Source organism: Pseudophryne corroboree, chromosome 7 (genome assembly GCF_028390025.1).
Source record: "Pseudophryne corroboree isolate aPseCor3 chromosome 7, aPseCor3.hap2, whole genome shotgun sequence".
In the NCBI taxonomy this organism is placed as follows: Eukaryota; Metazoa; Chordata; class Amphibia; order Anura; family Myobatrachidae; genus Pseudophryne; species Pseudophryne corroboree.
Window position 1 is genome coordinate 499,363,596 of NC_086450.1, and position 14,808 is coordinate 499,378,403.

At 47.8% G+C, this 14,808-nt stretch overlaps 1 protein-coding gene across 1 annotated transcript in view; it reads left to right on the top strand.

Annotated features, from left to right (window-relative positions):
• The first annotated feature begins 674 nt into the window (after positions 1 to 674).
• LOC134943934 (zymogen granule membrane protein 16-like) overlaps positions 675 to 14,808 on the top strand; it is a 57,497-nt gene continuing 43,363 nt past the window's right edge. Inside the window, exon 1 of the mRNA XM_063932494.1 lies at positions 675 to 812. The gene's annotated coding sequence lies outside the window, so the exon portion shown is untranslated. The remainder of the gene's footprint in view (positions 813 to 14,808) is intronic.

Genomic DNA, 14,808 nt, shown 5'->3' on the forward strand with positions numbered 1-14,808 from the left:
CAGGGCTAGTCCGCCCCGCATGTCAGTGTCGGCCCCTCCCTCAGAAGTGCAAAGGCATCGCACAGCGGTGATGCCTTTGCACTTCAAGAGTAGCTCCCGACCAGCGCAGCTTTAGCATGCTGGCCGAGAGCGACCCGGCCCGCAGTGGCTGCGTGTGACGTCACGCAGCCATCGCGGCCCTCCCCCCCAACGGTCATGCCTGCGTTGGCCGGAACACTCCCCCTAAACAGCGGCCTAATGGCGTCGTACAGCTCCCTCCCGCCCAGCGACCTCCTCTGCCTCAGAGGCGATCGCTAGGCAACGATGGCTGGCATGCCATGCGCAGTTCCGACCCGATCGCTGCGCTGCGAGAAACTGCAGCGAGCGATCGGGTCGGCATGACCCCCAATAATACTAGAATTCACAGCTGCAGTTCAGCGTCTGACCACTTGGTGTCGCCAAGCTCAAGGAACTGATTTATAATTAGAATAAATTGCAATTATAAAATGTGGGCAAAAGTAATATGAGGATTCTGCAAAAAACACTATTGTTTAAGGTAATAAAATAGAGAGCGGGCCCGAGGCTAACAACTAATCCTGATCTGGCTGCTAGCTAAATGCAGACGTTACTGCCAGAAACCGGGCGTGACACGTTATGTGTAGCTGCGGGCCACGTTACTCTGGGAATCAGCCAGCGCACGACTCAGTCCAGCCGTGGTAACTAGGTTATATACTTCCGTTTCTGTGTCATCTACCACGGGATGGGAAAAGCTGTCAGCACCACTGCAAGTTATCCTTGTAACTAAACTGCACAGACTGGAAAATCATTCCATGGTGAGTGAGTTGTGAACGGATTTGCAGATGACCGGCGTTTGCAAAGCTTTCCACACGGCGTACGCAGACTTGCACAGGGCGGGTATTCACTCTGCCTGGGCGGCGATTATCCGATCGCAAACCTCTGCAAATTCACAGAGGAGCGACCAGGTCTGAATTAGGCCCCTAGTGCTAGGCCACACATTGTGCCACGTGCTGTAGCAGCTTTTCTCAATGGTTCCGCCACCGAACATATCACTGCATCCAGGCTTATCAAATGGGAGCTGGCATCATCGATGCCACCCAACATCATCTTGCAGCGTTGCGCCACACTTAATCCAGCAACGTTTCTTCCTGCTATGACAGGATAATCACAAGGGCCGGAGGGAAGGAGCTGTAGCAAAACTGCATAGGATCATGATTGAGAGAACCCCACACAGACCGCACCGTAACAGGGCTCAAATGTACCCCATGGGCCATGCCCATATCATGACATCACATGCATGGCATCATTACGATGCGCACAGGGGGTGGGGCAGGCAGCACTACCAGTGTGTATAACAGTGAGTACAGCAGCTCCTGCTTTATCTACAATAAAACCATTACTGTTTAACTGGGTTATTCGTAGCTGTAATGCATCGGCGGATGTGTACAGAGACTGCTACATCCTCAAGCAGGTTCAGTATGATATACCAGCGACTAAGATGCTCCCTGACAGTATACCGACAATAGCATCCCGGCCGTCAGTGCGCCGGCAGCAGGGCGAGCACAGAGAGCCCCCTTGCGGATTCGCTGCACTCACCACAGGTTCTTTTCCCACACTATGGGTGTCGTGGACTCCCACGAGTGGGAATAGCCCCTGTCAGCCAGGATTCCGTCTGTTGGCATTGTCAGCGGTCAGTATCCGGGCACTGGTATCCCTGGCAGAGAAAGCTGTGAGGGGCCCGGGTTCCAGAGACCAGCTGTGTGTGTCCGGTAATTGGTGCTCCTGTTAGCGCTGCCGGGTCCTTCATGTGCTGCGCTGTGACCCCCCCCCCCCCCATGCAGTAAAATGATGCTGCAAAATAGCAGCTCACTTTACAGCACCGGGGGTGACAGCGCAGAAGAAGGACCCAGCACCTGGCAGCCTCCTGGAGCAGCGCACACCGTCTCCTGCGACTGGTAATAAGTATAAAATCTAGGGGGAAGGGGGTGATTTTTGGGGCGCGAGGGTAGTAGCGACGGGGGGGCACACCCAACGGTGGCGGGTGGCGACGGGCGGCGCAAGCGCAGCAGGACATCGGGGTATTTTTTACGAAAAATACCCTGATGATGCTGCGGAGAGGCATCGCAGGGACAGAGCTTGACCACAAGCTCTGTTCCTGCATGTGATAATTGATACATCCCTGCAATGTGCTCAGTTATCGCATTACGAGTTTGGTCTAGTTTATCACCTGTCATCCGCACCATCAGATGTGGATGGTGATAAATAGACACCTCAGTCTGTATAATTCAGAGTTATAAACAGAATTGTGGGTTATCAAAGTCTCTCAATGTTACTAGCCCAGCTATCGCACTCATAAGTCATGAACTGAGGGAACTTAGAGAAGGAACGCTACAGAAGAGAGATGCCATTGATTATCTATTACTTAGAGCAGGGAGCAGGTGGGAACACTCTAAAGGAATGCGCTGTTTTCAGATTTCAGGCAATTATGATCCAATTGCAAAGAGAATAACGCTAGCTGCACACTGGGGGTCATTCCGAGTTGTTCGCTCGCAAGCTGATTTTAGCAGCTTTGCACACGCTAAGCCGCCGCCTACTGGGAGTGAATCTTAGCATATTAAAATTGCGAACGATAGATTAGCAGAATTGCGAATAGACACTTCTTAGCAGTTTCTGAGTGGCTCCAGACTTACTCGGCATCTGCGATCAGTTCAGTGCTTGTCGTTCCTGGTTTGAAGTCACAAACACCCAGCGTTCGCCCAGACACTCCTCCGTTTCTCCAGCCACTCCCGCGTTTTTCCAAGAAACGGTAGCGTTTTTTCACACACTCCCATAAAACGGCCTGTTTCCGCCCAGAAACACCCACTTCCTGTCAATCACATTACGATCACCAGAACGAAGAAAAAACCTCGTAATGCCGTGAGTAAAATTCCTAACTGCATAGCAAATTTACTTGGCGCAGTCGCACTGCGGACATTGCGCATGCGCATTAGCGACTATTCGCTCCGTTGCGACAAAAAAATAACGAGCGAACAACTCGGAATGACCCCACTATCCGGTTATCAGGCATTATTGGGCCAATCACAGGGCCGGATTAAGCCCTGGGGGTGCCTGGGGAATTTAAGACAGGGGGGCCCCGGTGAAAGGTGGGGGATGTATATTAGGTTGTGCATACCTCCCAACATGTCCCATTCCAGGAGGGACAAATTGCTCTTTACCTGGGCTTTCCTCTTAATATATGATTGGCGTCACCTGTGTTGAACTATTTAATTGATAAGAAAGGTATTTCAACACAAGTGTTTTCAATCATAAAATAAGAAGAAAGTCCCTCCTGGAATGGTTCATGGTGAGAGGTATAGATTGTATATATTAAATTTAAACCAATGGTGTATATTCGTTTTAAACTAATAGTTTAATAATGCCTGGGTACTGTTTATACAGTAGCTTCACCTAATTAAAAGACAACTATTTTATAAAAGTTTCTTGTAGTGAAACAAAGACAACTTAACCTTAAAATACACATAGAAAAATAAAATAATTTATCTTGTCACATGCAAGAATAGCCTCTGTACTACTTACACACTGGGACAGGACTCAGGAGGACTCTGTGTGTGTCTCTATCTCTAGACCCAAATGGTTTAGTTGCATAAAAATTTACACAGGACTCAGACACCCAGGCAAGGAGGAGGAGAAGATGGGATCCCTGTGTCACTTACAGCTCTCTCCAGCCACCTATATCTCCTCTGGTCAGAAGGCTCCATTTGTAGCACATGAACCTGATATTCCTGTGTCTCTGCCTGCACTGCATAACGCCCTGCTCACATTCTAGCTCTCGCTTTAAGAGGGAAAGCTAGTGATATCAGTGTGCTTTGATCAGTGGGCCCCAGACGCAGGGGGGCCCGTGGTACAATATGCCCTGCATCCCCCCTCAATCTGGCTAGGGCAGACCAGACTATAATGCCTGAAAATTATAAACAGCTTCACACGCTCCTGCAAAGCTCAGATCAGGGGAACGAGGTAGCACGTGCTGCTATAGCGTTCCCGTCATCCCGGATCCATTCTAGAGATGATTGGAAAGTAAGCACTGGGAGGACTTCTCCCAACTCTCCCCCCCACCCCCCTCCCCTCCACTGCGGTTGGTGGGACGGCGGGAAAATGCTACTGTCTCTCCATAATCAGGACAGTTGGGAGATATGGTTAATAGAGATAATCATAATAGAGGTGTTTCAGTTCATTCTCTGTAGCTGCAAAAGATGTTGAGGGGTTAACTGCACTGGAACGTGGAGGAGACATTTTGTTAACTGTTAAAGTACGAACTAGGGCTACCACCTCATCCCTTTAATTCTGGACACATTAATTACACAGGTTCTGTGGCTGGCTGACTTCAAGACTCCATTTCACCTGGTTTTAATCAGCCACAGAACCTGTGTAATTAATATGTTTCCAGAATTAAAGGGATGAGGTGGTAACCCTAGTATGAACCATAATGGACCTCACCCGGAGCCACCTTGGCTGTATGGAAAGGGACATCCCCTGGCATTATTAAAGTCCTGAAATATTGAGTAGACCCACAAGAACTGTAATACACATACCTCCCAACATGGCCTTCTCCAGGACGGACACAATGGGGTAAATTTACTAAGAATCGTATTTTCCCGTTTGAGGTCAAAGTTCAATCACGAATGATATCGAAAGTGTAAATATGCAACTTTTTGAATTGATTACGACTAATTTACTAAGCTGCCGTATTCTGCATTTTCGGGTTTTCCGATGTCGATGTCATTCGTTTTTTTTGGCAGTGTTTTACGTGAGTGACTTGTAAAACACTGCCGACTTTAATACAATGAATCTCGGCCGGATCTGAGAGATCCGTGCTGGGCTTCATTGTGCACCTTGTAAAAAAAAAAAAAAAAAGTTTAAATGTAAAAAAAAAATTGCGTGGGGTCCCCCCTCCTAAGGCAAACCAGCCTCGGGCTCTTTGAGCTGATCCTGGTTGCAGAAATATGGGGAAAAAATGGACAGGGGTTCCCCCATATTTAAGCAACCAGCATCGGGCTCTGCGCCTGGTCCTGGTTCCAAAAATACGGGGGACAAAAAGAGTAGGGGTCCCCGTATTTTTTAAACCAGCACCGGGCTCCACTAGCTGGACAGATAATGCCACAGCCGGGGGTCACTTTTATACAGTGCCTTGCGGCCGTGGCATCAAATATCCAACTAGTCACCCCTGGCCGGGGTACCCTGGGGGAGTGGGGACCCCTTCAATCAAGGGGTTCCCCCCCCCCCCAGCCACCCAAGGGCCAGGGGTGAAGCCCGAGGCTGTCCCCCCCATCCCATGGGCTGCGGGTGGGGGGCTGATAGCCTTTGTTCAAAGTGAATGATATTGTTTTTAGTAGCAGTACTACAAGGCCCAGCAAGCCTCCCCCGCAAGCTGGTACTTGGAGAACCACAAGTACCAGCATGCGGCGGAAAAATGGGCCCGCTGGTACCTGTAGTACTACTACTAAAAAAATACCCCAATAAAGACAAGGTCAGCGGTGAGGTCACTTTCGGTCAACCGCTGACCTGACAGTTCCCACCATTGGTTACAATGGAGCGCATAGGCGTTACATTGTAACACTGCCGTGTGCCGCCTGTCATACAGTACAGGAGCACACAGCCGATCAGGAGGGTGCCACAACGTGGCGCTCCCTGATTGGCTGATGGAACCTTCTTGGACTTAAGTCAGAGGGGGTTCCAGGCATTCGGGGAAAGGGGACCCATGTGAAAACATGGGTCCCCTTTCAGTGCGAGGTCGGGTATCCGTTTTTTTACTTTTACAAGTACGTGGATTACAAAAGGATTTACAGAGGAGCCTAAAACACTGGATTATGTGAGTATAATTTTTTCTACAGGTACACCATGGATTCTACTGGAGAAGAGGACCGACCTGCGTGGGAACATAAGGTAAGTATATGTATATGGAGGTGTGGATGGATGTATTAAAGTTATACTTTCAAGGTGTGTGTGTGTGTTGTCTTTATTGGGGTATTTTTTTAGTAGTAGTACTACAGGTACCAGCGGGCCCATTTTTCCGCCGCATGCTGGTACTTGTGGTTCTCCAAGTACCAGCTTGCGGGGGAGGCTTGCTGGGCCTTGTAGTACTGCTACTAAAAACAATATAATTCACTTTGAACAAAGGCTATCAGCCCCCCATCCGCAGCCCATTGGATGGGGGGGACAGCCTCGGGCTTCACCCCTGGCCCTTGGGTGGCTGGGGGGGGACCCCTTGATTGAAGGGGTCCCCACTCCCCCAGGGTACCCCGGCCAGGGGTGACTAGTTGGATATTTGATGCCACGGCCGCAAGGCATTGTATAAAAGTGACCCCCGGCTGTGGCATTATCTGTCCAGCTAGTGGAGCCCGGTGCTGGTTTCAAAAATACGGGGGACCCCTGCTCTTTTTGTCCCCCGTATTTTTGGAACCAGGACCAGGCGCAGAGCCCGGTGCTGGTTGCTTAAATATGGGGGAACCCCTGTCAATTTTTTTCCCATATTTTTGCAACCAGGGCCGGCTCAAAGAGCCCGAGGCTGGTTTGGTTTAGGAGGGGGGACCCCACGCATTTTTTTTTTGAAAATTTATAACATTTCCCCCCCCTTCCCACTGAAAAACATGCACGGATCTCATGGATCCGTGCATGCCTATACAAACACGGGATAAAAAAGCAGGTCTGTTTTTTTTTAGCACTTTTTCACGATTTGTATTTTAGCACGGCAGTGTTTGGCTATTGTCGGCAGTGTTTGTGTTTTGCACTTTGTAGTAAATTCCCGATTTCTACCAAATTGCAGGCGTATTTGACCGATGGTGTATTGATTCGTGATTTTTTCCTAGGACTTCCAAAATATTACGAATGCCCTCATCACTGCCGTGATTTTTGCTTAGTAAATTACCGAGATGACACTTTGAAGAAAAAACGGCATCTCGGTCAAAATCGGGACCTTAGTAAATATACCCCAATGTTCTGCTCCTGGACTTCCCTCTTACTGTATGATTGCCATCACCTGTGTTGAACAGGTGAATAGATAAGAAAGGTGTTTCAGCACAGGTGATGGCAATCATACAGTAAGAGGGAAGTCTAGGAGCAGAGCATTGTGTCCCTCCTGGAGAAGGTCATGTTGGGAGGTATGGTGTGACCCTAACTTGTTATCTTTAAAGCTGCAGGTAAATGTCACAAAACCTACTGTAAGTTTCGGGGGGTGCATAACATACACCCCTAGACTGTCACACCCTCTTACTCCCATGTACAATGTATTAACAAATCAGAGCTGTGTGTTATGATATAATTATAAGTCACCCACCTTCAGTGAATAATGTATAATGGGTGGTCATTCCGAGTTGATCACTAGCTGAAAATGTTCGCTGCGCAGCGATGATGCAAACAAATGGCACTTCTGCGCATGCATATGCGGCGCAATGCGCATGCATGATGTACTTTCACAACGGCCGATGTATTTTTTACATAAGGTCTAGCGAAGCTTTTCAGTCGCAATGGCCGCCGCAAAGTGATTGACAGGAAGGGGGCGTTTCTGGGTGTCAACTGACCGTTTTCAGGGAGTGTTCGAAAAAACGCAGGCGTGATTGGGAGAACGCAGGGCGTGTTTGTGACGTCAAATCCGGAACTAAGCAGTCTGAAGTGATCGCAAGCGCTGAGTAGGTCTGAAGCTACTCTAAAACTGCTAGTGATGTGCACCGGAAATTTTTCGGGTTTTGTGTTTTGGTTTTGGGTTCGGTTCCGCGGCCGTGTTTTGGGTTCGGACGCGTTTTGGCAAAACCTCATCGAAATTTTTTTGTCGGATTCGGGTGTGTTTTGGATTCGGGTGTTTTTTTCAAAAAACCCTAAAAAACAGCTTAAATCATAGAATTTGGGGGTCATTTTGATCCCATAGTATTATTAACCTCAATAACCATAATTTCCACTCATTTTCAGTCTATTCTGAACACCTCACACCTCACAATATTATTTTTAGTCCTAAAATTTGCACCGAGGTCGCTGGATGGCTAAGCTAAGCGACCCAAGTGGCCGACACAAACACCTGGCCCATCTAGGAGTGGCACTGCAGTGTCAGACAGGATGGCCCTTCAAAAAAATTGTCCCCAAACAGCACATGATGCAAAGAAAAAAAGAGGCGCAATGAGGTAGCTGTGTGACTAAGCTAAGCGACCCAAGTGGCCGACACAAACACCTGGCCCATCTAGGAGTGGCACTGCAGTGTCAGACAGGATGGCACTTCAAAAAAATACTCCCCAAACAGCACATGATGCAAAGAAAAAAAGAGGCGCACCAAGGTCGCTGTGTGACTTAGCTAAGCGACACAAGTGGCCGACACAAACACCTGGCCCATCTAGGAGTGGCACTGCAGTGTCACGCAGGATGGCCCTTCAAAAAAATACTCCCCAAACAGCACATGATGCAAAGAAAAAAAGAGGCGCACCAAGGTCGCTGTGTGACTAAGCTAAGTGACACAAGTGGCCGACACAAACACCTGGCCCATCTAGGAGTGGCACTGCAGTGTCACGCAGGATGGCCCTTCAAAAAAATACTCCCCAAACAGCACATGATGCAAAGAAAAAAAGAGGCGCAATGAGGTAGCTGTGTGACTAAGATAAGCGACCTAAGTGGCCGACACAAACATCTGGCCCATCTAGGAGTGGCACTGCAGTGTCAGACAGGATGGCACTTCAAAAAAATACTCCCCAAACAGCACATGATGCAAAGAAAAAAAGAGGTGCACCAAAGTCGCTGTGTGACTAAGCTAAGCGACACAAGTGGCCGACACAAACACATGGCCCATCTAGGAGTGGCACTGCAGTGTCACGCAGGATGGCCCTTCAAAAAAATACTCCCCAAACAGCACATGATGCAAAGAAAAAAAGAGGCGCAATGAGGTAGCTGTGTGACTAAGATAAGCGACCCAAGTGGCCGACACAAACATCTGGCCCATCTAGGAGTGGCACTGCAGTGTCACGCAGGATGGCCCTTCAAAAAAATATTCCCCAAACAGCACATGATGCAAAGAAAAATGAAAGAAAAAAGAGGTGCAAGATGGAATTGTCCTTGGGCCCTCCCACCCACCCTTATGTTGTATAAACAGGACATGCACACTTTAACGAACCCATCATTTCAGTGACAGGGTCTGCCACACGACTGTGACTGAAATGACTGGTTGGTTTGGGCCCCCACCAAAAAAGAAGCAATCAATCTCTCCTTGCACAAACTGGCTCTACAGAGGCAAGATGTCCACCTCCTCCTCATCATCCGATTCATCACCCCTTTCACTGTGTACATCCCCCTCCTCACAGATTATTAATTCGTCCCCACTAGAATCCACCATCTCAGGTCCCCGTGTACTTTCTGGAGGCAATTGCTGCTGGTGAATGTCTCCACGGAGGAATTGATTATAATTCATTTTAATGAACATCATCTTCTCCACATTTTCTGGAAGTAACCTCGTACGCCGATTGCTGACAAGGTGAGCGGCTGCACTAAACACTCTTTCGGAGTACACACTGGAGGGAGGGCAACTTAGGTAGAATAAAGCCAGTTTCTGCAAGGGCCTCCAAATTGCCTCTTTTTCCTGCCAGTATACGTACGGACTGTCTGACGTGCCTACTTGGATGCGGTCACTCATATAATCCTCCACCATTCTTTCAATGGTGAGAGAATCATATGCAGTGACAGTAGACGACATGTCAGTAATCGTTGGCAGGTCCTTCAGTCCGGACCAGATGTCAGCACTCGCTCCAGACTGCCCTGCATCACCGCCAGCGGGTGGGCTCGGAATTCTTAGCCTTTTCCTCGCACCCCCAGTTGCGGGAGAATGTGAAGGAGGAGCTGTTGACGGGTCACGTTCTGCTTGACTTGACAATTTTCTCACCAGCAGGTCTTTGAACCCCTGCAGACTTGTGTCTGCCGGAAAGAGAGATACAACGTAGGTTTTAAATCTAGGATCGAGCACGGTGGCCAAAATGTAGTGCTCTGATTTCAACAGATTGACCACCCGTGAATCCTGGTTAAGCGAATGAAGGGCTCCATCCACAAGTCCCACATGCCTAGCGGAATCGCTCTGTTTTAGCTCCTCCTTCAATGTCTCCAGCTTCTTCTGCAAAAGCCTGATGAGGGGAATGACCTGACTCAGGCTGGCAGTGTCTGAACTGACTTCACGTGTGGCAAGTTCAAAGGGTTGCAGAACCTTGCACAACGTTGAAATCATTCTCCACTGCGCTTGAGACAGGTGCATTCCACCTCCTTTGCCTATATCGTGGCCAGATGTATAGGCTTGAATGGCCTTTTGCTGCTCCTCCATCCTCTGAAGCATATAGAGGGTTGAATTCCACCTCGTTACCACCTCCTGCTTCAGATGATGGCAGGGCAGGTTCAGGTGTGTTTGGTGGTGCTCCAGTCTTCTGTACGCGGTGCCTGAACGCCGAAAGTGGCCCGCAATTCTTCGGGCCACCGACAGCATCTCTTGCACGCCCCTGTCGTTTTTTAAATAATTCTGCACCACCAAATTCAAGGTATGTGCAAAACATGGGACGTGCTGGAATTTGCCCAGATGTAATGCACGCACAATATTGCTGGCGTTGTCCGATGTCACAAATCCCCAGGAGAGTCCAATTGGGGTAAGCCATTCTGCGATGATCTTCCTCAGTTGCCGTAAGAGGTTTTCAGCTGTGTGCGTATTCTGGAAAGCGGTGATACAAAGTGTAGCCTGCCTAGGAACGATTTGGCGTTTGCGAGATGCTGCTGCTGGTGCCGCCGCTGCTGTTCTTGCAGCGGGAGGCAATACATCTACCCAGTGGGCTGTCACAGTCATATAGTCCTGAGTCTGCCCTGCTCCACTTGTCCACATGCCGTGGTTAAGTGGACATTGGGTACAACTGCATTTTTTAGGACACTGGTGAGTCTTTTTCTGAGGTCTGTGTACATTTTCGGTATCGCCTGCCTAGAGAAATGGAACCTAGATGGTATTTGGTACCGGGGACACAGTACCTCAATCAAGTCTATAGTTGGCTCTGAATTAACGATGGATACCGGAACCACGTTTCTCACCGCCCAGGCTGCCAAGGCCTGAGTTATCCGCTTTGCAGCAGGATGACTGCTGTGATATTTCATCTTCCTCGCAAAGGACTGTTGGACAGTCAATTGCTTACTGGAAGTAGTACAAGTGGTCTTCCGACTTCCCCTCTGGGATGACGATCGACTCCCAGCAGCAACAACAGCAGCGCCAGCAGCAGTAGGCGTTACACTCAAGGATGCATCGGAGGAATCCCAGGCAGGAGAGGACTCGTCAGACTTGCCAGTGACATGGCCTGCAGGACTATTGGCTTTCCTGGGTAAGGAGGAAATTGACACTGAGGGAGTTGGTGGTGTGGTTTGCAGGAGCTTGGTTACAAGAGGAAGGGATTTACTGGTCAGTGGACTGCTTCCGCTGTCGCCCAAAGTTTTTGAACTTGTCACTGACTTATGATGAATGCGCTGCAGGTGACGTATAAGGGAGGATGTTCCGAGGTGGTTAACGTCCTTACCCCTACTTATTACAGCTTGACAAAGGCAACACACGGCTTGACACCTGTTGTCCGCATTTGTGTTGAAATAATTCCACACCGAAGAGCTGATTTTTTTTGTATTTTGACCAGGCATGTCAATGGCCATATTCCTCCCACGGACAACAGGCGCCTCCCTGGGTGCCTGACTTAAACAAACCACCTCACCATCAGAATCCTCCTTGTCAATTTCCTCCCCAGCGCCAGCAACACCCATATCCTCATTCTGGTGTACTTCAACACTGACATCTTCAATTTGACTATCAGGAACTGGACTGCGGGTGCTCCTTCCAGAACTTGCAGGGGGCGTGCAAACGGTGGAAGGCGCAAGCTCTTCCCGTCCAGTGTTGGGAAGGTCAGGCATCGCAACCGACACAATTGGACTCTCCTTGGGGATTTGTGATTTAGAAGAACGCACAGTTCTTTGCTGTGCTTTTGCCAGCTTAAGTCTTTTCTTTTTTCTAGCGAGAGGATGAGTGCTTCCATCCTCATGTGATGCTGAACCACTAGCCATGAACATAGGCCAGGGCCTCAGCCGTTCCTTGCCACTCCGTGTCGTAAATGGCATATTGGCAAGTTTACGCTTCTCCTCAGACGCTTTTAATTTTGATTTTTGGGTCATTTTACTGATCTATTGTGTTTTGGATTTTACATGCTCTGTACTATGACATTGGGCATCGGCCTTGGCAGACGACGTTGATGGCATTTCATCGTCTCGGCCATGACTAGTGGCAGCAGCTTCAGCACGAGGTGGAAGTGGATCTTGATCTTTCCCTATTTTTTTAACCTCCACATTTTTGTTCTCCATATTTTAATGCGCACAACTAAAAGGCACCACAGGTATACAATGTAGATGGATGGATACTAGTATACTTATGGACGACGAGTGACGACACAGAGGTAGGTACAGCAGTGGCCTACCGTACTGCTATATACAGTATAATGGACCTGGTGGACACTGTCAGCAGACTGCGTTTATAGTATAAAGAAAAAAAGACACCACAGGTATACAATGTAGATGGATGGATACTTAGTATACTTATGGACGACGAGTGACGACACAGAGGTAGGTACAGCAGTGGCCTACCGTACTGCTATATACAGTATAATGGACCTGGTGGACACTGTCAGCAGACTGCGTTTATAGTATAAAGAAAAAAAGACACCACAGGTATACAATGTAGATGGATGGATACTTAGTATACTTATGGATGACGAGTGACGACACAGAGGTAGGTACAGCAGTGGCCTACCGTACTGCTAAATACAGTATAATGGACCTGGTGGACACTGTCAGCAGACTGCGTTTATAGTATAAAGAAAAAAAGACACCACAGGTATACAATGTAGATGAATGGATACTTAGTATACTTATGGACGACGAGTGATGACACAGAGGTAGGTACAGCAGTGGCCTACCGTACTGCTATATACAGTATAATGGACCTGGTGGACACTGTCAGCAGACTGCGTTTATACTTAGTATAAAGAAAAAAAGACACCACAGGTATACAATGTAGATGGATGGATACTTAGTATACTTATGGACGACGAGTGATGACACAGAGGTAGGTACAGCAGTGGCCTACCGTACTGCTATATACAGTATAATGGACCTGGTGGACACTGTCAGCAGACTGCGTTTAAAGTATAAAGAAAAAAAGACACCACAGGTATACAATGTAGATGGATGGATACTTAGTATACTTATGGACGACGAGTGACGACACAGAGGTAGGTACAGCAGTGGCCTACCGTACTGCTATATACAGTATAATGGACCTGGTGGACACTGTCAGCAGACTGCGTTTATACTTAGTATAAAGAAAAAAAGACACCACAGGTATACAATGTAGATGGATGGATACTTAGTATACTTATGGACGACGAGTGACGACACAGAGGTAGGTACAGCAGTGGCCTACCGTACTGCTATATACAGTATAATGGACCTGGTGGACACTGTCAGCAGACTGCGTTTATACTTAGTATAAAGAAAAAAAGACACCACAGGTATACAATGTAGATGGATGGATACTTAGTATACTTATGGACGACGAGTGACGACACAGAGTTAGGTACAGCAGTGGCCTACCGTACTGCTATATACAGTATAATGGACCTGGTGGACACTGTCAGCAGACTGCGTTTATAGTATAAAGAAAAAAAGAAACCACAGGTATACAATGTAGATAAATGGATACTTAGTATACTTATAGACGACGAGTGACGACACAGAGGTAGGTACAGCAGTGGCCTACCGTACTGCTATATACAGTATAATGGACCTGGTGGACACTGTCAGCAGACTGCGTTTATACTTAGTATAAAGAAAAAAAGACACCACAGGTATACAATGTAGATGTATGGATACTTAGTATACTTATGGACGACGAGTGACGACACAGAGGTAGGTACAGCAGTGGCCTACCGTACTGCTATATACAGTATAATGGACCTGGTGGACACTGTCAGCAGACTGCGTTTATAGTATAATGAAAAAAAGACACCACAGGTATACAATGTAGATGGATGGATACTTAGTATACTTATGGATGACGAGTGACGACACAGAGGTAGGTACAGCAGTGGCCTACCGTACTGCTATATACAGTATAATGGACCTGGTGGACACTGTCAGCAGACTGCGTTTATACTTAGTATAAAGAAAAAAAGACACCACAGGTATACAATGTAGATGGATGGATACTTAGTATACTTATGAACGACGAGTGACGACACAGAGGTAGGTACAGCAGTGGCCTACCGTACTGCTATATACAGTATAATGGACCTGGTGGACACTGTCAGCAGACTGCGTTTATAGTATAAAGAAAAAAAGACACCACAGGTATACAATGTAGATGGATGGATACTTAGTATACTTATGGACGACAAGTGACGACACAGAGGTAGGTACAGCAGTGGCCTACCGTACTGCTATATACAGTATAATGGACCTGGTGGACACTGTCAGCAGACTGCGTTTATACTTAGTATAAAGAAAAAAAAGACACCACAGGTATACAATGTAGATGGATGGATACTTAGTATACTTATGGACGACGAGTGACGACACAGAGGTAGGTACAGCAGTGGCCTACCGTACTGCTATATACAGTATAATGGACCTGGTGGACACTGTCAGCAGACTGCGTTTATAGTATAAAAAAAAAAGACACCACAGGTATACAATGTAGATGGATGGATACTTAGTATACTTATGGACGACGAG